This window comes from Ursus americanus, chromosome 32 (genome assembly GCF_024610735.1).
Source record: "Ursus americanus isolate L20-20 chromosome 32, mUrsAme1.1.p, whole genome shotgun sequence".
NCBI classification, from domain to species: domain Eukaryota; kingdom Metazoa; phylum Chordata; class Mammalia; order Carnivora; family Ursidae; genus Ursus; species Ursus americanus.
Window position 1 is genome coordinate 1,576,437 of NC_142158.1, and position 25,772 is coordinate 1,602,208.

The window sequence follows — 25,772 nt, forward strand, 5'->3', positions numbered from 1 at the left end:
GAATCACTATTGCTTTAATAAAGTGACTGTGTCCTAGGTCTGACCTGACCCCAGATCTAAGAACAGGCTCCGAGGACAATGCAGGAGGAGCTGATGAGGGGAATGCAGCTGTCACAACACGGGAAATGACAGGTCTAATGAACATGGACAGTGCTTTCCAGCAGGTTCCACAGGAGAAGAGGATCAAGTAGGATTTCCCTTGCATGTGGTTTGTTCAGGGAATGCTCTCAGGATAAAGGGGGTGAGGGAACAAAACAGAGCCGAGAACGTTGCTAAGCAAGGATGTGGGCTCAGGTAGAATATGGCCTGAGCCTGATCCCCTAAGAAGCAGGACAGAACTCTCCCACACAAGCAGCCATCTGTGCTGGTGGAAACCCCACGTCCTCGCTGTCTGATACCGTAGCCGCTATCCACATGTCACCACCTGCACATTTAAAACATCCTCGCTGAGAAACTGAATTTTGTATTTTATTTAATGATAATTAACTTAAATATAAATGGCTTCCCATGGCTACTTACTCCCGTATTGGACAGCCCAGCTCTGGAGCATGAATTGCAGCAGATTTCGTCCTGCCTGGGCATTGGCAGCCTTTGTCTACCCCACGAGCCTGTCACTGGCTGTGAGCTGCCCCCACCGTGTTCCTGAGACCCCCTGGCACAGTGGCTCCCCTTCAGCTGACGGCCAATGTCTGAGAAGGGAATGGCTGTGAACCCTGCAGCCCGTATTCCTAACACATCGGGCAAGGATCGGAGCAGCAGCCAGGGAAAGAGGGTCTGAGCAGGACACCAAGAGCATCATGCAGGAGTCCATTCCCGATCCTGTGCGAGGAGACAAGGATGGAGCCCAGTGTCCCTTACACATCACCTCAGTGCAATCACACATACACACACACACACACACACACACACACACACACACACACACGCCCCTTGTCATTTGCCTAATTCATCCATTAACTAAACATTCAGGTTTCTTCCTGCCTTTGTCTTCTTCAGATTGATATTTGTACTCACTTGAATAATCATCATTTCTTTTTAACGATAAGTCAACATAAAGATGCACTGTGACAGGGACATCTGGGTGGCTCAGTTGGTTGAGTGTCTGACTCTTCCATTCAGCTTTGGTCTTGATCTCAGGATTGTGAGTTCAAGCCCTGTGTGGGCTCCAGACTGGGGGTCAGCCTACTGAAAAGAAAAAAAAGACGCCTTGACACAATATTCACAATATGGAACTTCTCTGTTATAATAGTCAACACAACATTTTTATTTTGTTTTTCGAATTTTTGTTTCAATTCTAGTCAGTTAGCATATAGTATAATTTTGGTTTCAGGAGGAGAGTTTAGTATTTGTCACTTACATACAACGCTCAGTGCTCAACGTAGGTATCCCCCTTAATATCCGTCTCCCATGTATCTCATCCTCCCTCCACAGCCTCCACAAACCCTCACTTTGGTCTCCACCACTAACAGGCTCACGGCTTGTTTCCCTCTCTATTTTTTCCCTTCCCATAAGTTCATCTGCTTTGTTTCTTAAATTCCACATATCAGTGAAGTCAAACAACATAGCATTTTTAAACTCCATACATATTTTATATATTTTGGTAACTTGTAAGTGAGAAAATGAGCAATTAGGAGCGATAAATAGTGATGAGTTTTATGCAAGGAAACAAATATTGTGTAATTTCACAGACAATGAGGACCAAAGAAAAAGCATGCCTACACATAGTACTGGGACTGGCACTGGGACATGCAGAAGCGTTGTATGCAGTAAATGCAAAGGTCAGCTACACCAGCACTGGCTTATCCATAGATTTTTCCTAAACAAAAGGATGCTTTCTCACGATGACTTCATGGGTCTTCAGGTGGACAGAGATGTGCACGTTGCCTCTAGGACGTGGGAGATGAAGGCAATAGCAAACTCTCACGATGGTTTCCCGAATGTAATGACCTGCCTGGTGACAGTGAGACCCTCATGAGCACAGGAGAGGGTGCTGTGACCCTCGGCTGTAGCTGGGCTGACACTGAGAACCAAATGTGTTTCCCTGGCTGACGTCTCTGGGGAGCAGACGCCCCACACTGTTAATGAGGCCGTCTCGCTGAGCGGTCCAGAGGTGACAGTCCTCAGGGAGAATGAAGATCAAGGACAAGCCAGAGGAGACCTCATCTGTCTTTTTTTAAATTTCACATGTTTGGCAGAGGACAAATAACTCCCTAGATCTCCCCAGTTACCTTAGTCTCATCTGTGAATGACCTACAGGTTCTAAAAAACACCTAAGACTTTCTCCACACAATTGCCAAAAATATTTACATATAAACAGATATGTAAGAATCCATTCGGTTACTTAATTTTCAGTGTAAATATGTGAATAAATTTTTCATTTAATTTTAATCATAACCAACTTATACAGGATCACAGAGCTAATAATTACACACATTCTAATCTTCAGGGTAAATAAAAAGGAGGGCAACCAAATTCTACCAAACTTCAAATACAGGAAAGGGAAAACAAAATCTCAAATCCTCTAAAACACTGTTCAGTTTATATCCATAGAATTTAATGATGTACTCAAGCAATTATAAAATTATCTGTTTTAATAAAATGTGCATGGTTTATTTAAATTCAGCTAGTCTTTGCATTTAGTTCCAAATCATTTTGACTTTACCAGGATAGTTAAAACAATCACTACAGAAAAATGGAAGGAACTTGTTGGGTGGCTTGCGGCTGTTTCTCCCAGATCCGTTAAGTTCCAGCTTCATTAATCACGTTCGGCCTCGAGAGATAAGCTACTTCCTGCTACAAGCATTCTTACATTTGAATTTTCTCACTTACTCCCAGGCCAGTTAGACTCCATCCTGAGACTGAGAGGGAGAGCTGGCAAGGACACTGCACTGCGGGGTCCTGAAGAGGGAGGCTTGCACACTCCAGTGCCTTTGCGACAGTGAGGCGTTAACTACTGAGGCTGACCCCGCTCACATTCCTAGATGCAGTACTATCTAGGACAATGCTAGGTCACCCAGCCCAAGAAATGCGTACAAGAATGCTCCAAGGCAGCATTATTTGTATTAACCAAAAGCTGGAAATAAGACAAATGCCCATCAGTAGTAAACTGGATAACTTGTGACCTATTCATGTAAAGAGTACTCTACAGCAACAGGAGTCAAACTTCAGCTTAACAAATGAAAACAATATTTTTCACACAAAAGTGCTGAGAAAAAGATGTTAGTTACAAAGTAATCAATCCCTCTACTAAAGTTCAAAAACAAGTAAAACGACTGTGTTTGAGAACTCCCATATGGGTGGTAAGTTGATACTTACAGTAAAAAAAAAAAATTATAGTCCAAATGAAAAATGATATCAAAAGACTGATAACAGTCACGATCAAAGGGAAGGGAAAAGTGTGCAGTTGGATACAGGCCGTCCGAGGTTCTGTCCGGGTTTTAGTTAACAAGAGTGTTAATATCATAACCCTTCACTGTTAATTATTCTTTTTTTTAATTATTTTTATTTATTTATTTATTTATTTATTTATTTATTTATTTATTTATTTATATAATTATTTTTTATTATATTATGTTAGTCACCATACAGTACATCCCCGGTTTCCGATGTAAGGCTCGATGATTCATTAGTTGCGTATAACACCCAGTGCACCATGCAATACGTGCCCTCCTTATTACCCATCACCGGCCTATCCCATTCCCCCACCCCCATCCCCTCTGAAGCCCTCAGTTTGTTTCTCATAGTCCATAGTCTCTCATGTTTCTTCCCCCTTCTGATTACCCCCCCTTTCTTTATCCCTTTCTTCCCCTACTGATCATTCTAGTTCTTATGTTCCATAGATGAGAGAAATCATATGATAGTTGTCTTTCTCTGCTTGACTTATTTCACTTAGCATTATCTTCTCCAGTGCTGTCCATGTTGTAGCAAATGTTGAGAACTCGTTCTTTCTGATAGCTGAGTAATATTCCCTTGTATATATGGACCACAACTTCTTAATACAGTCATCTGTTGAAGGGCATCTCAGCTCCTTCCACGATTTAGCTATTGTGGACGTTGCTGCTATGAACATTGGGGTGCATATGGCTCTTCTCTTTACTACGTCTGTATCTTTGGGGTAAACACCCAGTAGTGCAATGGCTGGATCATAGGGTAGCTCAATTTTTAACTTTTTAAGGGACCTCCACACTGTTTTCCAGAGTGGCTGTACCAACTTGCATTCCCACCAACAATGTAGGAGGGATCCCCTTTCTCCACATCCTCTCCAACATTTGTTGTTTCTTGCCTTGTCTATTTTTGCCATTCTAACTGGTGTAAGGTGGTATCTCAGTGTGGTTTTGATTTGAATTTCCTTGATGGCTAATGATTTTGAACATTTTTTCATTTGTCTGTTAGCCATTTGTATGTCTTCATTGGAAAAGTGTCTGTTCGTATCTTCTGCTCATTTTTTGATTTGTTTATTTGTTTCTTGTGTATTGAGTTTGAGAAGTTCTTTGTAGATCTTGGATACCAGTCCTTTATCTGTAGTGTCATTTGCAAATATATTCTCCCATTCCGTGGGCTGCCTCTTAGTTTTTCTGACTGTTTCCTTGGCTGTGCACAAACTTTTAATCTTGATGAAGTCCCATAAATTCATTTTATCTTTTGTTTCTCTTGCCTTTGGGGATGTGTCATGAAAAAGTTTGCTTTGGCCGATGTCGTAGAGGTTGCTGCCTATGTTCTCCTCTAGAATTTTGATGGATTCCTGTCTCACATCGAGATCTTTCATCCATTTGGTTATTCTTTAAGCTGAACATAATTTTATATGACAATGTTATACCCAGTATTATAAGTATGACAATAAGAAAGCAAGACACAAAGAGACTTTATAAAAATAATATCGGGGCCCCTGGGTGGCAGAGTCAAGTAAGGTTCTGGCTCTTGTTTTCAGCCCTTGTTGTGGTTTCAGGGTCCTGAGATAGAGCCCCATGTCCAGGTCTGCACTCAGTGTGGAGTCAGCTTAACTTTCTCTCACTCTCTCCTATACTCACATCTCCTTTTCTCTCTCAAATAAATAAATAAATCTTTAAAAATATATATACATAAATAGCAGCAGTATTTTATAAAAGGCTGAAAAAGGCTGATAAAATCACATTTGGAAAAGCTGACTTTAGACAAAAAAGACACACTACCGAGGATTTGTAAGGAATCACACAGGTGGACTACAATGAATACCTGTCGAAACGGGATTTTACAGAAAAGCAACGTAACTGAAAGGGAAGGCGCCAGTCTGCTTCTCCAGCAGGAGCCTGGACACCATCCTCTCTGCAAAGCGCGAATTGTGAGCACAGTCTTTCATCTCAAAGATCCAAACTGCCACCAGCTCAGTCCATTCTCCCCCAGGCTACTTCTGCTCTCTGAATTGTTCCCAGCTCTCTGATCCCCTTCCTCACTCCTTGTCCTCCATCCGAGGGAAGCCGTGGGAAGAGCCCAGCCTTCCCAGTAAGTGAGATTCCACCAGCCCTGCCCTGCTGCCCTGCGTTGGGATCCGTGGTTAGCCCTGGATAAACAGGTGAAGAGCCCACGTGGGGAACGTGAAAAGGAAAAGCCTCCAAAAAAGGGAGAGACAGAGAAGACAAATCTAGAAGGACAAAGAACAGAAGCTGAAAGAGACGGGACATACAGATAGAGATTCCAGTTACACAGAGAGCAGAGAACACTCCCTAAAAGTGAAAACAGGAGGAAAATGACAGAGAAACAATAAATTGATGGGCATAAGAATTCTCAAGGTACAAAACTCTCAGAAAGGACTGAAGTCATTACGAGCTAGGTAAAACACAGGGCCGGACTGCAGAGCACCACCGTGTTTGATTATTCCATATGGAGGAGTAGTTCGCTTCTAGAAGGAACTTTCACACACACGCTCATCTTACACAAAAGGTGGGACATCTTCCCCAGGTTCACCTGCATTTCTACCCAGAGTCACCGGTAACAAACGTGCTCGCCCCTGTTCAACACACCACACAGCCCCTCACCCTCCTCTGCACAAGGCGTGACCCTGACGCTTTCATGGAAACCTTCTCCCAGTCTGGAGCTGGACACTCCATTGCTCCTGTGGGTTCTGGAAGGATCATGTCTTCCCAGCCACCCTCTCTCTGAAGGTTCTAAAGGATAACGTGTTCTATGACTTTCTCTTAGCTTCTGGTATTGCCAGCAATCCTTGGCATTCTTTGGCTTCTTGATTCATCGTTTCATTTTTTCCCTTTGTGGTCGATGGCATTCTCCCTGTATAGGTGTCTCTGTTTTCCCTCCTCATAAGGACACCAGGCATTCTAGATTAAAGCCCACCATCCTCAAGTAAGACTTCATCTTCATTTGAATACATCATCAAAGACTCTCTTTTCAAACAAAGTCACATTCATATGTACAAGGATTTAGGACATGAACATATCTCTTGGGGGACCCAATTCAACCTAAAACAGGAGCTTTTCCTCTTGGGTTCTCTCTTCGAGCAAAGGGATCAGCTGACCTCTCAGTCACCAAGAGAGGCATCCCTAATGGTACTGTGGGTATCCTGATGATTCCCCTACAGTCACTCATCATATGCTGCCCTGTCTCAGGCTGCCCTCAAGCTCCATAAGCTGATCCAGGTTTAAAGGCAGAAATCACGAGGTACCATGTTGTATACTTGAAAATTACTAAAAGAATAGATCTTAAAAGTTTTCTTCACAAGTAAATAAAGGGAACTGTGTGCAGCAATAGACGTTAACCAGACTTAGCACAGTACACACCAGTGTTGAATCATTGCATTGTTTGCCTAAAACTAGTACAAAGTTGTGTGACAATTGTATCTCAATTTATTTATTTTTTTAAAGATTTTATTTATTTATTAGACAGAGATAGAGACAGCCAGCGAGAGAGGGAACACAAGCAGGGGGAGTGGGAGAGGAAGAAGCAGGCTCATAGCGGAGGAGCCTGATGTGGGGCTCGATCCCATAACGCCAGGATCACGCCCTGAGCCGAAGGCAGACGCTTAACCGCTGTGCCACCCAGGTGCCCCTGTATCTCAATTTAAACAAGGAATTTAAACACTAGCAAAAAATATTGCAGCCAATACTACTAAATAGTACTGGAAGTTAAGTAGAGACAATAGTTTCACTCCTGGTCAATTCGGCAGGAAAAGATGTCATCCCTCCAGAGGAACATGAATGGGTGTCTCTCTGGCTGCCCTTGGGGACCCAAAATCCGAATACCTCAACTGAGGTTAATGAGTTACATGGGGCAGGACACTCCTGGGACCACTAAAAACATACACATCTCCGGTCCCTAAAGCAAGCACTTTGACTCTGGTGACTTATAAAAATATCCCTCAGATGTAATGTTAGCCCTTTTATTCACGGGCAGATTCCACAGAAGTCATAGATTCCAACGTGTGTTTAGATGCAGACTCAGTTGTCCGCTCCAATCCATCCTTCTTATGCTTCCAAACACTGAAATGAGTGGACAATCTTCATGGGTAAACCCTGGGGATGAGACAACTTATGCTAACATTTGTTGTGAAGGGAACTGGTACTGCCTTTAACAGAGTTTGAGTGAGGAGCAATTTTGACTTCCCTTGCCTTTCAGATTCACCATTTTCAAGGATTATTCTCTCCAAGGTTGGCATATTTTAAATATGTGAATCTGGGTTTATTCTAAGGATTCTGTTCTGTTTCGTCCCCTAACACTGTTCTACAATTCCCTGACCGCACACCACTTGGCAATTGCTGAGTGTGTTAGCGTTCGCGGGAGACAAGCAGCCACGAGCTGTCATCTGCAGACATTCACTTTGCCCTCAATATGCCGATCTCTTCGAGTCATAGAAGTGTACTGATCCTTCAAAGGCCATCTTGCTTCTTCCAAGAGGTAGTTGGAGATCTGTAATCTTTGTTGTTCTTCCTTGGAAGAATGACACCCATTCAAATGTTCCTAAGAGGAGCTGGGATTGTTCCCTCTGCTCCTGATTCCTTAGACCCAAAAGGTGGTGGTGTTACCTGCCGAAGTGGTGTCTGTGGGTGAGTTTGCTATTTCCTTTCAGTAACTACTAGATGAAAGAAATCAAGTCCAGATTAACTGAACACCACTTCATGAGAGAAGTGAAAGAATGTCAGTATTTTCTCTTCCAGCTCAAACCAAATCTAGGAGCTAGGTCTTACAAGCGTGCAAGCTGTGTTTGTGTTTCAGATCTGTAAGTGTAACGAACAGGTGTACAGAGAAAAGCCTTCATTGGATATTCATGCCACATACGGGGATCTGTTTTCCTGTTGCTGTAGGTTTCTGCACTATGACCAGGAGAGCAAGAGAACTTGAAACAAGAGAGAGCTAACACCTGCGTCTTGGTCTTCCCACCGCATGCAGGCATCTATTTATGCTAAAGATCTGTTGTAATATGATGGGCATAACTACATTATACTATTGCTATTGGGTTGAATTGTGTCCCTTCGCAGCCTCCTCCCCACCCCCCAAAAAAGTATGTTGACGTCCTAACCCCCAGGTCAGGTTAGTGGGACTTTAGGTGAAACCAGGCTCTTCACATCTGTGCTCAAGGTAGGATGAGGGTGCACTCAGTGGGCTGCCTAGCCCGATACGACTGATAGTTCTTACGCGAGGAACAGAAGAGGCGACAGGCAAGGGACAGCGCCACGTGCCTACAGAGGCAGTCGATGACCTGCTGCAGCTGCAAGTCAAGGAACCCCCAGAACTGCCGGCAAAGCTCCAGAAGCTACAAAGGTCCAGGGGTGTATTCTCCCTACCGGCTTCAGAGGCTCTGCCGAGATCTTCGTTCTGGATTTCTGTGCTCCTGAGCTACAGACAGTGCGTCTGGTTCTCCTGAGTCACCTAGTCTGTGGCACTCTGTTATGGAAGACGAGGAAATTATACCACGTGTTGGAAGTTACATTACAATGCCCATGTCCACTTAATTCTCCTTTTCTAGTTACAATGGATTTTACATGTTTCCTTTCAGAATATATGCTTTCTTGGTTCTGATCACGTTCTGTGCATCACTGAGAAGAACAGAATCATTGAAAATCGTGTTCTTGGCTGAGTTATGAGATATGTCTGCGATCTCTGAGAAAGAACAGCCTATTTGAAAACCCTGTAAGAGCTTTCGACTGGGCACCACGAGGGATGGGCGGAGCCCTTCTCTGACCCTTAAAGCACAAGGAGAGAGGGAAGAAGCAGAGGTAAGTCCCAACAACATGTGACAAAACAAATTCTGATATTGCCCATTGTCTGATTCTGCATATTTTGGACCAGGCCTGATAATGTGGAAGATACAGAAATTGAGAACCACAGTGTCGCTAAAGAACATGCAAGGACTCATGGGTGCTTCTTTGAAACAGGACAGTGGATCTATTGAAATGTAAACCTACGAGGAGCTAAATGCACTATGTCTTTTATTTCTTATTAAAAGCTCGTACCATCGGGGCGCCTGGGTGGCAAAGCGGTTAAGCATCTGCCTTCGGCTCAGGGCGTGATCCCCCACATCAGTCTCCTCCGCTGGGAGCCTGCTTCTTCCTCTCCCACTCCCCCTGCTTGTGTTCCCTCTCTCGCTGGCTGTCTCTATCTCTGTCGAATAAATAAATAAAATCTTAAAAAAAAAAAAAAAGCTAGTACCATCATCTCTTTTATATGGGAGGAGAGAAGGCCAGGCAGGAGGGGTGGGGAGCAGCCTTCAGAATCTCAAGGCTTATCAGTGGTAGATTTGTACCTACAACCCAACTATTCTGATTCCCACTTGGCGCATTCGGAAACTTATTTTCCCAAATTAATTTTACCCTTTGTCAACACAGTAACAACAGCCACCAAAAGAATCACTGAAAGGATTTAGGAATAAGAGGAGAAGGGGACCGAGAATCCAATAGCAAAGGCAGACTAGAGAGTGGCCGAATATCTTCTTGCCTGGTCATAGATTTTGCTGATAGAAAAGTGACATTTACAAAAGATAGACAGAGTCCTGCAAAGTTTCAGACAACACAGCTTTAAAAAAAAATTCTACAGTTTGAATAGTCAAGGCTATCTATTATCCATTACTCAAGGTTGCCTTTGCTTTGCTATTTTCTCTGAAGTTCTGTTACCTCTAGACTCAATTTCAATAGACTGTTAAGGTCTTAATCTTCCATATTCTCATTTATTCCACAAAGATTTTTTGTGACTCTGCTGCATGCCAGGCTCTTTCCCGGGCTATGGTGATATTATGAGATATCACTCTTATTTAGGTTGTATTTACTATTAAACTTGCATCAAGGGGTGTGGGGAAGGGAGGGAGGTTATTTCTAAGAACAAGTGCAATATTGTAATAGAAAACAAAATGATTTCTGTAAGGTTGGCATTTATGGAAGTACAGAATGGGATGTTGAAAAAATATTTTGTTCCATTACATTGAAAATTTTTTTGTTGTTTTATTTAGATTTATTTATTTACTGTAGGAAGGGAGCATGAGGAAAGGATAGGGGAGGGAGAGAGAAAATGCTGAAGGAGGCTCCCCACTGAGGGCGCAGCCCTTGGCATGGGGCTCAATCCCAGAACCCTGAGACCTAAGCCAAAATCAACAGTTGGCCACTTAATCGACTGAGCCACCCAGGCACCCTACACTGAAAATTTTTTAAAGGGAGTTGTAATGTAAGACAAAAGGAAAGACTAAATACTGGATTGGTGATTCCCCGAGATTTTACTGAAATTGGTATCAGTAATGATTACTCAGGATTAGTCCTCCTGCAGCATGAAGATTGGACACGATGAATTCTTCAATCATTTCCAGTAGCACTTCCCCAATCACTAACCATGATTTCAGGCTCCATTTCCGAATGTCTCATTAGAGTATGCATTAAGATCTGTTGTTTCCCTGGAATAAAACTGGCAATGGGAAATTTTACTATCTATGCATTTTCAGAAAACATTTTATCTCCACGCAAAACGGAAGTAGGGGAGCCAGTGTGATATATTTCAATTCTTGTTAGAGAACAAAGAGAGCGATGGGGGCACTGTAAATCTGCAACCTATTCAGATCAATTAGATTTAATTTTTGGAGAAACTACAGTTACCTTCGGAATTCATGCCATCATGAAAAGCCAGTGTCCCCAGGGCAAAGAGCTCATGTCTCAGAGTCCATGTGCACCTGGGTGAGTCTCCCTGGGAAATGACGGAACCTCCTTCACGCTCACTTCCCTCATCTGTTCAGCAGAGATCATGCACATGCCAAACTCATGGACTCCCTGGGAGAAAATGCACAGACTTTTTGGGCAGTGCCTGAAACACGGAAGACGCTTCTGTCCAGTGGCCATTTGTCACCCCCTTTCTCACCAACAAGGAAGACACTGTGCAAACCTCTCCGGCTCCCAACCGGACTCTAGCCGCCGGCTCTAGGAGAACAGAGGTGGACGGGACATGCACTAGAACACAATGGAGTCCCCCTTCTTGCGCAGGCGGAGCGCAGGGGAGAGAGCTAATGACAGCGCCTTCTCAGGATTCCTCCTCCTGGGCTTCTCCAACAGGCCTCAGCTGGAGACGCCTCTCTTTGTGGTCATCCTGATCGTCTACTTCTTGAGCTTTCTCGGCAACCGCACGATTATACTTCTGTCTCGGATGGACCCTCGCCTGCACACCCCCATGTATTTCTTCCTCTCCAACCTCTCTTTCATGGACCTTTGTCTGACCACCTGCACCGTCCCCCAGACGCTGGCCAACCTCCAGGGGCGGGACAAGACCATCAGCTATGGTGGCTGTGTGACCTAGCTCCTCATCGCCCTGGGGCTGGGGGGCGTGGAGTGTGTGCTCCTGGCCGTCATGGCCTATGACCGCTACGCGGCCGTGTGCCGCCCCCTGCACTACCTGGCCGTGGTGCACCCGCAGCTCTGCCTGCGGCTGGTGCTGACGGCTTGGCTCACGGGCTTCGGCAACTCGGCGCTGCAGACGGCCCTGACCATGACGCTGCCACTGTGCGGGAGACACCGGGTGGACCATTTCTTCTGCGAAGTGCCGGCGATGCTGAAGCTGGCCTGCGCCAACACCTCCGTCAACGAGGCTGAGCTCTTCACGGTCAGCGTCTTCTTCCTCGTGGTGCCGCTGTCGCTCATCGTAGTGTCCTACGGCCGCATCACGCGGGCCGTCCTGACGATCACGTCGGCCCGGGGGAGGCGCAAGGCCTTCGGCACGTGCTGCGCGCACCTGGTGGTGGTGGTCGTCTTCTTCGGCACGCTCATCTCCATGTACCTCCAGCCCCCCTCCAGTTACTCGCAGGATGTGAACAAAAGCATCGCGCTCTTCTACACTCTGGTGACTCCCCTGCTGAATCCCCTCATTTACACTCTGAGGAACAAGGAGGTCAAGGGGGCACTGAGGAGACTGCTGCGGGCAAGCGCGGACTCGCGAGGGAGCTAACGCGGGGCTTGCGGGGCTGAGCGCTGGGGCGCGGGGGACTGCTGGGGACGCGAAGCCAGCTTTCACACACTTCAGCAGGTCCTCGGAAAGCACCTGCTCTGAACGAGGCCCTGTTCTAGGGACTTGAGATCTATCAGCAATCCAGACAAACACCCCTGTCCCCATGGAGCTGAACCTTCTAGAGGGGAGAATATGGTTTGAAGATGATGTGAAAATAAACTATGAAATACCATGTCTTGGAATCCTTCACAATAATGAGAGTCCACAAATTCGAAGTACAAACAACACGAATGATTCTCACAAACGCAACGTTGAGTGAAAGAAACCAGAATCTAAATGGTTACTACGGTTCAAATCTAATTATACCGGATGTACTCTTTATTCACGTAAAACACAAAACCAGGCCCAAGGAAACCACAGGTATTGGAAGTCAGAATAATGGATTCTCGCGGGAGTCGTGATTGGAAGGGGAAATGGGGGAGGGGAATTCCGGGGTTCTGCTTATATTCTAATTCTGGATCTGGATGCTATTTATAGAAGGTACACAATTGTGAAAATTCATCAAACTTGACAGTGACGTTACTTCCACGCTCTGTATGCTTGTTGTACCTCAAATCATTTACTTTTAAAACGTTTGAAATAAGCTAGATATTAACATATACTGTGATACTAAATACATTAAGATTTGGGTTCCTTTCACTCCGTCGGGCTTTATATTCCACATGATCTATGTGACTTGGTTCCAGTGTACTGAACTGGTAGAATCCAAACCGTTTTGGATTCCCGTGATATTTAGCCAACGAGAATGCACTTTACCTGGCTTTCCTTTGAAGACCTCAATCAAAGAGCATTGTACAGTGAGTTCTGGTCTCCTCTTCCTTCCAGGTGGATTCACTATTGTTTTTCTGGTCTCTAATTCATATATTTCTGTTCTGATCTTTGTTCTTTCCTTCCTTCTGCTAACTTTGAGCTTCGTATTTTACTAGTTCTTAAGGGAGTAAAGTTAGGCTATTTATTTGTTTGTTTGTTTTAAAGAAGTTAACTGTATTTTTTTATTATTAATTTGTTGGCTTCGAAATCAGTCAACTATAGAAAATCTACCGAGAATGTATTGCATTCTAGAGCCTACCTAGGGCCCATCAGAAAATTCTCTTGTCTAAATTTTTTATAAACACTAGCTGATAATCTGCATTTCACACTAGTGAAAGGGTCTGACCTAGTTGACAATTGTCAGATTTATTTGAGAATTCTTTTGCTAATGTGGGCTTTTATTGTGGTAAGCTTTCCCCTTAGATTGCTTTTGCAGCATCCCATAAATTTTAGTAAGTAGTGTTTGTATTTTCATTTTTTCAAGGTATTTCTTGATTTCCCTTCGATGTCCTCTTTGACCCATTGTTTTTGTTGTAGGGGGTGTTATTTAATTTTTCCTATGTAGAAATGTTTCAGCTTTCCTTTGATTAGGATTTTCAGTCTCATACCATTGTGATCAAAAGAAGATACTTACATGAATTCGATCTTCTTAAATTGCTAAGACTTGTTTTGTAAATTCTCGTGGACAAGCTTCCTGGCGTGCTTGATAAGAATGTGTATTCTGCTGCTGTTGGATGAAACGGTCCATAGATCTCTGTTAAATGTTTTAGTCTAAAAATGGCAAAAGCAGTATCGTTTGTCCCCAGGAGCTCTTGAGTGGGGCGAGATTCTATCAGTAGCAGATATTCCCACCTCCTCCACATAATTAATTGTTTTTTCTTTTCCGTGTCACCTGTAGGAATAAAGTGTCACCACATACAGTTGGGCATATTTGTACATATTTCAGAAAACATTGGAAATACGTCATTTGCAAGCCTGTCATCTCTAAGTAGGAGACACTACAGGAAATATATTTTCTTCTACTCTTCATCTTCACAGAAGGGTTAAGAGATTGACCTCCAAGAGATTGCAGGTGGAGTCTGTGCTTTGTGCACGTGCAGATCTGTGTGTGATAACATATTAATATGTATGTTACTCCAATCTACATGCAAGCCAGACTGTAACACGTTATGGTGCTATATGAGCAGAAACATTCTTTGGGATGTATAGAATGGTCTTTCCAAGAAGAGCAGTGAAACCTGAGAGAGGTTGATTTCATGCTAAATATGACACATCGTGAGCCAACACGCTCCATTTAAATACATTAAAACACAGTTCTCATTTCCATAGAAAAATTAATAAAGTTTTCCAAAAGGAATCTTGCAAACCTGCTTCAATGTTTTGAAATGCTTTAAGTGGGGACTTAAAAATATATGGAAATCACTGTTTGTGACCTGCTATCACAGAATCGGGCAGGGGGAGGGAGGCTCCTGAGAAAGGCTTTGACAACTGATCGTGGCGTCCCATCGATCATGACGATTCCAAGTAACGCAATCATTAGAAATGTCCAGGATGCTTCACTGAGACTAAAGACAAAGGTAGAAAAACTGAACAACTTCATTCTCAGAAGAGGTTAAAGCTATCCTCAGAAATGGCTACTTAATTAGAAGAACTTACCCTTCTTAAAGACCTCATAGATTTAATTCCGTTCACAATGTGTAAAATAAATCCAGCCAATAATGTACTTCAATAAATCAAATTTTTATACACAGACGAGGAAAAAATACCGAAAGCATCAAGGGGGAAAAAAGTCCATAACCTACAAGGGAAGACGGACAGATCAGGTTCGCAGCAAGTCTGTCCACAGAAACATGGCAGGCCAGAAAGTGGAAGGAAATAGTCAATGTGCTGAATGGGAAAAATATGGCCAAGAATTCTTTATCCAGCAAGGCTGTCATTCAGAATAGAGGCGAGATAAAGAGTTTCTGGGACAAACAAAAACAAAAGGAGTTGGTGACCACTAAATTAGCCCTGCAAGAAATTTTAAGGGGGACTCTTTGAGTGGAGAAACAAAAAAAGACCAAAAACAACAACGACTAGAAAGGACCAGAGAACATCACCAGAAACACCAACTCTACAGGTAACACAATGGCATCAAATTCGTATCTTTCAATAATTACTCTGAATACATTAATGGACTAAATGCTCCAATCCAAAGACAAAGGGTATCAGAATGGATAAAAAAGCAAGATCCATCTATATGTAGCCTACAAGACACTCATCTTACACCTAAAGACACCTGTGGATTGAAAGTGAGGGGATGGAGGACCATCTATCATGTTAATGGACATCAAAAGAAAGCTGGAGTAGCCATCCTTATAACAGACAAACCAGATTTTAAAACAGAGACTGTAACAGATAACGTAGGGTGTTATATTATAATTAAGGTGTCTATCCATCAAGAAGATCTAACCTCTGTAAATATTTATGTTCCCAATTTGGGAGCACCCGAGAATATTAATCAATTAATCATAAACATAAAGAAACTCATTGATAATAATACAATAAGAGGAGGGGACTTTAACACTCCACTTACAGCAATGGACAGATCGTCTAAGCAGAAGATCAACAAGGAAACAAGGGCTTTGAATGACACGCTGGACCAGATGGACGTCACAGATATATTCAGAGCATTTCATCCTAAAGCAGCAGAGCACACATTATTTTCGAGTGCACATGGAACATTCTCCAGGGTAGATCGCGTACTGGGTCACAAACCAGCCCTCCACAAGTACAAAAAGGTTGAGATCATACCATGCTTATTTTCAGACCACAGCACAATGAAGCTTGAAGTCAACCACAAGAAAAAATCTGGAAAGACCACAAATACATGGAGGTTAAAGACTATCCACTGCAGAATGAATGCATTAGCCAGGAAATTAAAGAGGAAATTTAAAAATACATGGATGCAAATGAAAAGGAAAACAGGATGGTTCAAAACATGGGGAATGCCTCAAAGGCGGTCCTAAGAGGGAAGTATATAGCAGTGCAGGCCTTCCTCAAGAAACATGAGAAGTCTCAAACAACAACCTAACCTCACACCAAAAGGAGCTGGAAAAAGAACACCAAAAAAAGCCTAAACCCATCAGGAGAAGGGAAATAATAAAGGTTAGAGCAGAAATAAAAGATGTAGAAACAAAAGGAAAACAGTAGAACGAATCAAGGACACTAAGAGCTGGTTCTTTAAAAAAAAATTTTTTTTTAATTTAAATTCAATCAGTTAACATATAATGTATTATTAGTTTCAGAGGTAGAAGTCAGTGATTCATCAGTTGTGTATAATGCCCAGTGCTCATTACATCTGGTGCCCTCCTTAATGCCCATCCCCCAGAAACCTCATCCCCTCATCCCCTCCCCTTCAGCAACCCTCAGTATGATTAAGTGTGTCTCATGGTTTGTCTCCCTCTCTGATTTCATCTTGTTTTATTTTTCCTCTCTTCCCCATGATCCTCTGTCTTGTTTCTTAAATTCCACATATCAGTGAGATCATATGATAATTGCCTTTCTCTGATTGACTTATTTAGCTTCGCATAACACCCTCTAGTTCAACCCACGTCATCGCAAATGGCAAGGTTTCATTGTTTTGATGGCTGAGTCGTATTTCATTGTATGTATATACCACCTCTTCTTTATTCAGTCATCTGTCAATGGACATCTGGGCTCTTTCCATAGTTTTTCGATTGTGGACACTGCTGCTATAAACATTGGGGTGCACGTTTATAGGGTCACTACATTTGTACCTTTGGGGCAAATACCTAGTAGAGCAATTGCTGGGTCATAGGGTAGCTCTATTTTCAAGTTTTTGAGGAATCTCCATACTGTTTTCCAGAGTGGCTGCACCTGTTTGCATTCCCACCAAGAGTGGAAGAGGTTTACCCTTTCTTCACCTCCTCAGCAGCATCTGTGGTTTTCTGACTTGTTAATTTCAGCCATTCTGACCAGTGTGAGGTGGCATCTCATTGTGGTTTTGATTTACATTTTTCTGATGCTGAGTGATGATGTATCTTTTCATGTGCCTATTAAACATCTGCACATCTTCTTTGGAAAAATATCTGTTTTTTAAACTAGATTATTTGTTTTCAGAGTATTGAGTTTGAGAAGTTCTTTCTAGATTTTTGATACTAACCCTTTATCTGATATGTCATTTGCAAATATCTTCTCCCATTCCATGGGTTGCCTTTTAGTTTTTGTTGACTGTTTCCTTCCCTGTGCAGAAGCTTTTTATCTTGATGAAGCCCTGACAGTGTAGGTTGTTTTTGTGTCCCTTGCCCAAGGAGACATGTCTAGTAAGAAGTTGCTCTGGCCCAAGTCACAGAGGTTGCTGCCTGTGTTCTCCTCTACGATTTTGATGGGTTCCTGTCTCATATTTAGGTTGTTCATCCATTTTGAATTTGTTTTTGTGTTTGAGGTAAGAAAGTGGTCCAGTTTCACTCTTCTGCATGTTTTTCCCATTTGTTGAAGAGACTGTCTTTTTTCCATTGAATATTCTTTCCTGCTTTGTCAAATATTAGTTGACCATATAGTTGTGGGTTTATTTCTGGGTCTCCTATTGTGTTCCATTGATGTATGTGTCTGTTTTTGTGCCAGTACTGTACTTTCATGATGACTACAGCTTTGTAATATAACTTGAAGTCTGGAATTGTGATGCTTTGCTTTTCTTTTTCAAGATTGCTTAGACTATTCAGGGTCCTTTGTGGTTCCATACAAATTTTAGGATTGTTTGTTCCAGCTCTGTGAAAAATCCTGGTGGTATTTTGATAAGGATTGCATTAAATGTATAGATTGCTTTTGGCAACGTTTGTTCTTCCAATCCATGACCATGGAATGTTTTTCCATTTCTTTCTGTTATCTTCAACTTCTTTCCTGTTTTATCATTTTCAGAGTACAGGTTAGGTTCATACTTAGGGACCCTATGTTTTTTGGTGCAATTGTTAATGGGATTGATTGCTTGATTTCTATTTCTGCTGCTCCGTTAGTTTTGTATAGAAATGCAACAGATTTCTGTACATGGGTTTGTATCCTGGGGCTTTACTGAATTCACCTATCAGTTCTACCAAGTTTTTGGTGGAGTCTTTTGTGTTTTCTTTTTCTTTTTTTTAAGATTTTATTTATTTGAGAAAGAGAGAACATAAGCAGAGGGGAGGGGCAGAGGGACAGGGAGAAGCAGAGTCCCCACTAAGCACGGAGCCTGATGCAGGGCTCAATCCCAGGACCCCAAGATCATGACTTGAGCCGAACGCAGACGTTCAACAGATGGAACACTCAGGGGCCCCTCAGGCTTTCTATATAGAATATCATGTCGTCCACAGATGCTTGAAAGTTTGATTTCTTTCTTTCCAGTTTGGATACCTTTTACTTCTGCTGGTTGCCTGATTGCTGTGGCTAGGACAACCAGTCCTACATTAAATAACAGTGGCGAGAGTGGACATTCCTGTCTTGTTCCTGACCATGTAGAGGGAAAACTCTGTATTTTCCCATTGAAGATTTTATTAGAGGTAGGTCTTTCCTATATGGCCTTTATTATGTGGAGGTATGTTCCCTCTAACCCTACATTGTTGAGGGATTTTATTGTGAGTGGATGTTATGCATTGTCGTATGTTTTTTTCTGCATCAATTGAGAGGATCATATGGTACGTAACCTTTCCTTTATTAATGTGGTGTATCACGTTGATCGATTTGAGAATATTGAACAACTCTTGGAGCCCAGGTATAAATCTCACTTGATTATGGTGAATGACCCTTTTAATGCATTGTTGGATTCCATTTGCTGGCGTTTTGTTGAGAATTTTTGCATCGATGTTCATCGGGGATACTACCCTGTAGTTCTCTTTTTTATTGGAGTCTTTTTTCCCTGTTTTTCTTTTTTTAAATTTTATTTAAATTCAATTAATTAACATATAATATATTATTAGTTTTAGAGGTAGAATTCAGTGATTCATCAGTTACATATAACACCCAGTGCTCATTACACCGAGTGCCCTCCTTAATGCCCACCACCCAGTTACCCCATCACCCCACCGCCTCCCCTCCAGCAGCCGTTTCTTTCCTATAGTTAAGAGTCTCCTATGGCTTATTTCCCTCTCTGTGGTTTCGTCTTATTTTATTATTCTTTCCCTTCCCCAATGATCCTCTGTTTTGTTTCTTAATTCCACAATTGCACTACCAGGTATTTACTCAAAAGATGCAAACATAGTGACCAGAAGGGGCACCTGCATCCCAATGTTTACTGGAGTCTTTATTTGGTTTTGGTATCAGACTAAGGCTGGCCTCATAGAATGAATTCGGAGTTTTCCTTCCACCTCCATTTTTTGGAATAGTTTGAATAGAAGAGGTATTAACTCTTCTTCAAACGTCTGGTAGAATTCCCCAAAGAAGCCATCTGGCCCTGGACTTTTGTTTTTTTGGGAGATTTTTGATTGAAGATTCAGTTTATTTGCTAGTTATCAGTCTATCCAAGTTTTCTATTTCTTTCTGTTTCAGTCTTGATAGTTAATATGTTTCTGGAATTTACCCATTTCCTCCAGGTTGTCCAGTTTGTAGGCATATAGTTTTTCATGATATTCTCTTAGAGTTATTCTTATTTCTGTGGTGTCTCTTGTTATTTCTCCTCTCTCATTTATGATTTTATTTATTTGGGCCCTTTCTCTTTTCTTTTTGATAAGTACGACTTGAGGTTTATAATTTTTTTTCCCTAAGAACCAACTTCTGTTTCATTGATCAGTTCTACTGGTTTCTGTTTGCTTGTTTTTGTTTAGTTTCTATGTAATTTATTTCTGCTCTAATCTCTATTATATCCCTTCTTCTGCTGGCTTTAGATAGGCTTCGTTTGTTGTTCTTTTTCCAGCTCCTTTAGGTGTAAGGTTGGGTTGTTTATTTGAGACTTTTCTTGCTTCAGGAGTTATGACTGTGTTGCCATAAATGTCCCCTTCAGGGCCACTTTTGTTGCATCCCAATGGCTTTGAACTGTCATCTTTCATTTTCATTTCTTTCCGTGTATTTTTTATTTCTTCTTTGATTTCCTGGTTGACCCATTCATTCTTTAGTAGGATGTTCTTTTCCCTCCATGGATTTGTGGTTTTCCAGTTTTTTTCTTACAGTTGACTTCAAGTTTCATAGCATCGTGGTTAGAAAATACGCATGATGTGACCTCTCAGTCTCTTTGTACTTGTTGAAGGCTGATTTGTGACCTAGTAGGTGAACTATTTTGGGCAATGCCCCATGTGCGCCTGAAAAGAATGTGTACTGGGGGACCTGGGTGGCTCAGTGAGTTAAGCATCCGACTCTTGATTTCAGCTCAGGTCATGTACCGGCTTGTAAGAGCCAGCCCCCTGTTGGCTCTGCACGCAGCACAGAGTCTGCTTGAGATTCTCTCCCTCTTCTTTTGCCCCTACCCTGCTTGCTCTCTCTCAAATAAATAAATAAAAATCTTAAAAAAAAAAGGAAAAGAAGTGTATTCCACTGCTTTAGGATAAAATGTCTGAATATATCTGTTAAGTTCATCTGGTCTAGTGTGTCATTCGAAGTCATTGTTTCCTTGAAGATTTTCTACTCAGATAATCTGTGTATTGATGTATATGGAGTGTTAAAGTCCCCTACTGTTATTGTATTGCTATCAGTGAGTTCCTTAATTTATTATTCATTATTTTATGGTTTTGGATGCTCCCATGTTGGGGGCATAAATAGTTACAATTGTTGGATCTTCTTGTTGAATTTCCCCTGTATTATGATATACCGCCCTTCTTCATCTCTTGTTATAGTCTTTGGATTACATTCTAGGTTGTCCTATATAAGTATTGCTACTCTGGCTTTCTTTTGACATCCACTTGCATGATAAATGTTCCTCTGTCCCCTCACTTTCAATCTGCAGGTGTCTTTGGGTCTCTTATGTGTCTCTTCTAGGTAGAATATGGATGGATCTTGTGTTTTTATCCATTATGATACCCTATGTCTTTTGCTTGGAGTGGTTAGTCCATTTACATTTAGAGTAACTTTTCATAGACAGGTATTTAGTGCCATTTTATTACTCGTTTTGTCATTATTTCTGGAGATTTTCTCTGATCCTTTCTTGTATTTGTCACTTTTATTCTTTCCTTTTCATTCAAAGGGTCCCCTTTAATATGTCTTGCAGAGCTGCTTTAGTTGTCACAAACTCTTTTAGTTCTTGCTTGTCTGGGAAACTCTTGATCTCTCCTATTCTGAACGGTGCCCTTCCTGGATCGTCTTTTTGGCTGCAGTTTCCCATTCAGCATGTGGAAGAGATCATGCCACTCCCTTCTGGCTTGCCGAGTGTCTGTGGAGAGATCTGCTCCTTCCATACTCGTGTTCATTGCATCAGGCCTGTTTCCAATCTCAGTTATGGTATTTTTCTTTTCTGACTGATCTTATTAAACTCTTTTATCTCTGCAGTAAAGGCCTCCCAGAAGTCTTCCAATTTTGCTTAATCCCAGTGGGTATCCTAAGGATTGTTGCTTTAAATTCTCCATCAGGAGTGTTACTTCTTTCAATTTCGTTTAGCTCTCTGGCCATGACTTTGTCTTGTTCTTTCATCTATGCTATGAACATTCTTTCATCTGGGATGAATTCCTCCATCTTGGCATTTTATCTAAGTCTCTACCTTCTTCTGGGTGCAAGAAGAGAGGATCATATGGTACGTAATCCATGGAGTGGCTCCATCTCACAGCTCTGAGATCATGACCTAAGCCAAAATCAAGTCTGACATTCAACTGACTGCACCTCACAGGACTTTTCCAGATCCCTGTTTCCATGCTATCTACCCCCAGGGGTGTTAGCCTGTCTTCTCTCCAGGATCAGGGCAGCCCCCTCAGGGCTCGAGGCCAGCCAAGCCCACCCACCTTTCAAACTCCAGGCTTGAAGCGCCACTGGCTGCAAGAACTCACAAAATCACACCCTCTCTTTTTCCTTTTTCCCAGTAAATGGCTTTGGGGAAATGTTCTCCTTGTGCATTCCCCTGTGTGCTTCTCTCTCTCTCTCTTTATATCTCTCTCGCGCGCGCGCGCGTGTGCGCGCACGCACGCGCTCTTCTTTGACCTTGGCTCCCTCTCTTCCTCAGCCATCATGATCCCTTTCTTCCCAAACCATGTCTCCACCCTTCCTACCCTCTTCTAAGAGGCTTCTTCTCTCCCTTTAGTTGTGGAGTTTGTTCTGTCAGTGCTCAGGCAGATTTCTGGTGTGTTTAGGATGATTTGATAGTGATCTCATTGTGTTTTACGGACAAGACCAGCCTAGGGTCCTCTTACTCAGCCACTATTTTACCTTCCCCTAAACTGTTTTTCTTTTTTTAAATACTCTCCGGGTCCTGTGTGGAGCCCAACGCAGGGTCCTAACTCATGACCTTGATCAAGACCTGAGCCAAAACCAAAAGTCAGATGCTTAATTGACTGAACCACCCATGCGCCCTTAATTTTTATATTCATATTTACCAACTAGAATGAACTTTACCTAACTTTCTTTGAAGACCTCAAAGATCATTCATACACTGAGTTCTGGTCTCTTCTTCATTCCAGATTGATTTTGCTATTGTTTTTCAGGACTCTATTTCATTTATTTCTGCTCTGATCTTTGTTATTTTCTTCTTCTGCTAACTTCGAGCTTAGTTTTTTCTTTTCAGTTCCTTGAAGAGTAAACATGGGTGATTTATTTGAGGGTTTTCTTTCTTAATGTAGGCTTTTATTGCAGTAAACTTTCCCCATACAATTGTTTTTGCAGCATCTCATATTTTCATAAGTAGTGTTGATATTTTTATTTTTTCAAAGTATTTCTTGATTTCCCTTTGATGTCTTCTTTCATCCATTGGTTTTGGGGGAGTATGTTGCTTAATTTCCACATATTTGTGCCCTCCTTAATACCCATCACCTGGTTACCCCATCCCCCAACCCCACTCCCAACTGTAACCTTCAGTTTGTTTTCCAGAGTCCAGAATCTCCCATGGTTTGTCTCTCTCTCTGATTTCTTCCCATTCAGTTTTCCCTCCCTTCCCCTGTGGTCCTCTATGCTATTCCTTATGTTCCACATATGAGTGAAACCATATGATAATTCTCTTTCTCTGCTTGACTTATTTCACTTAGCATAATCTCCTCCAGTTCCATCCATGTCGATGCAAATGGGTATTCATCCTCTCTGATGGCTGAGTAATATTCCATTGTATATATGAACCACATCTTTATCCATTCGTCTGTTGAAGGGTATCTTGGCTCCTTTCACAGTTTGGCTATTGTGGACATTGTTGCTATGAACATTAGGGTGCATGTGCCCCTTTTTTCACTATATCTGTATCTTTGGGGTGAATACCCAGTAATGCAATTGCTGGGTCATAGGGTAGCTCTATTTTTAATGTCTTGAGGAACCTCCATACTGTTTTCCAGAGTGGCTTTACCAGCTTGCATTCCCACCAACGGTGTAAGATGGTTCTCCTTTCTCCACGTCCTTGCCAACATTTATTGTTTCCTGTCATGTTAATTCTGTTATTCTAACTGGTGTAAGGTGATATCTCATTGTGGTTTTGATTTGTATTTCCCTGATGGCTAATGATGTTGAACATTTTTTTCATGTGTCTGTTGGTTATTTTTATGTCTCCTTTGGAGAAGTGTCACATTTTCTGCTCATTTCTTGACTCGATTATTTGTTTTTTGAGTGTTCAGTTCAAGAATTACTTTATAGATCTTGGACACCCCCCTTTATCTCTAATGTCATTTGCAAATATCTTCTGCTATTCTGTGGGTTGCCTCTTTGTTTTGTTGTTGACTGTTTCCTTTGCTGTGCAGACGTTTTTATCTTGATGAAGTCCCAAAATTTCATTTTTGCTTTTGTTTCCCTTGTCTTTAGAGATGTGTCTTATAAGAAGTCGCTGTAGCCAATGTTGAAGAAGTTACTGCATGTGTTCTCCTCCAGGATTTTGATGGATTCCTGTCTCACATCGAGGTCGTTCATCCATTTTGAGTTTATCTTTGTGTATGATGTAAGAGAATAGTCCAGTTTCATTTTTTTGCATGTTCTGTCCCATTTTCCCAGCATCTTTTATTGAAGAAACTGTCTTTTTTTTCATTGGATATTCTTTCCTGCTTTGTCGAACATTCGTTGACCATAGAGTTGAGGGTCAATTTCTGGACTCTCTATTCTGTCCCATTGATCCATGTGTCTGTGTCCGTGTCAATACCATACTGTCTTGATGATCACAGCTTTGTAATAGAGCTTGAAATCAGGCAATGTGATGCCCTCAGCTTTGCTTTTCTTTTTCAACATTCCCCCAGTGATTCAGGGAATGTTCCATACAAATTTTAAGATTGTTTTTTCCACCTCTGTGAAAAATGTCGGTGGTATTTTGATAGGGATGGCATTGAAAGTATAGATTGCCCTGGGCAGCATAGGCATTTTCACAATGTTTATTCTTCCAATCCATGAACATGGAATGTTTTCCCATCTTTTTGTGTCTTCCTCAATTACTTTCATAAGTGTTCTATAGTTTCTAGAATATCGATCCTTTATCTCTTTCATTAGGTTTATTCCTAGGTATCTTATGGTTTTGATGCTATTGTAAGTGGAATCAATTCATCAATTTCTCTTTCTTCAGTCTTCTGTCAGTCCAGGACCTGCAGGCATTAGCTCAGGCTGTTGACGGGGGTTGTGAATTCAGAGTCCCGCCCCTGCAGCCCTACTTGCACCTCACACCATAGGACAGGCCCATTGGTTATAACAGCAAATGGCCCAATAGCTGCTGGAATCAGTTCAACTTTTCAATCCTTCCTTTTCCTCTGGGGACAGCTGACCTTGGCGCTGAGTGTTCTCTGTCTGAATCCTTGCCCTATAGTTCTGGGAGCAACATCCCTAATTCTTGTCATTACCTAGCCACTAATTAAAAGAATTACATGCTGGCTTCAATTAGCCTTGGGGCTGATATTTAATTGGGGAGCAATACTTGCATGGTCAGCTACCAAGGGCTTCTCTGATCCATCTCCTTGCCTCCTTCTTTATTTTCTGGAATTATGTGGACCTTATATATGATACTGTCTACACCCACCAGGACAAAAGACATGATGCTCTGATTGATCTCTAGTCCACAGGAGCTTGGGTTCCAGCAAAACATCAACTGTTTGCTCAGTGGCTCTGGTGTGGTGACACTAGTGATGCTGAGACTGGTGGGAGTGAACAGTGGTCAGCCCACCCCCTAGTCCACTGCTCTGGCAGCTGTAGGAGCCCGTCTAGCACACCAGATTTACTCTTCAGACATCCACAGACCTGAGGATTGTTGGGATAAATTTACCCAACAGTAGGACTAATAGTTTTATTAGGGATTGCCCTGGGGAATTTTAGAAAGAAAAGAAGACAGCTGAAGCAAAGAAAAGTATAGATAGTAGAATAGGAAATTAACAAATGAAGCTGATGTAGGAATCTTAACAACAAACTTTTACACAACACTCGGGCCTTGTTACCATGTAATTAGATTTGAATAA

The 25,772-nt window shown here is 42.1% G+C and overlaps 2 pseudogenes; both read left to right on the forward strand.

Moving 5' to 3' along the window:
- Nucleotides 1-11,418: 11,418 nt before the first annotated feature.
- LOC123794419 (olfactory receptor 2B8-like) lies at nt 11,419-12,396 on the forward strand (annotated as a pseudogene).
- Nucleotides 12,397-14,777: 2,381 nt separating this feature from the next.
- Nucleotides 14,778-25,689, forward strand: LOC123794415 (4-hydroxybenzoate polyprenyltransferase, mitochondrial pseudogene; annotated as a pseudogene).
- Nucleotides 25,690-25,772: the final 83 nt, after the last annotated feature.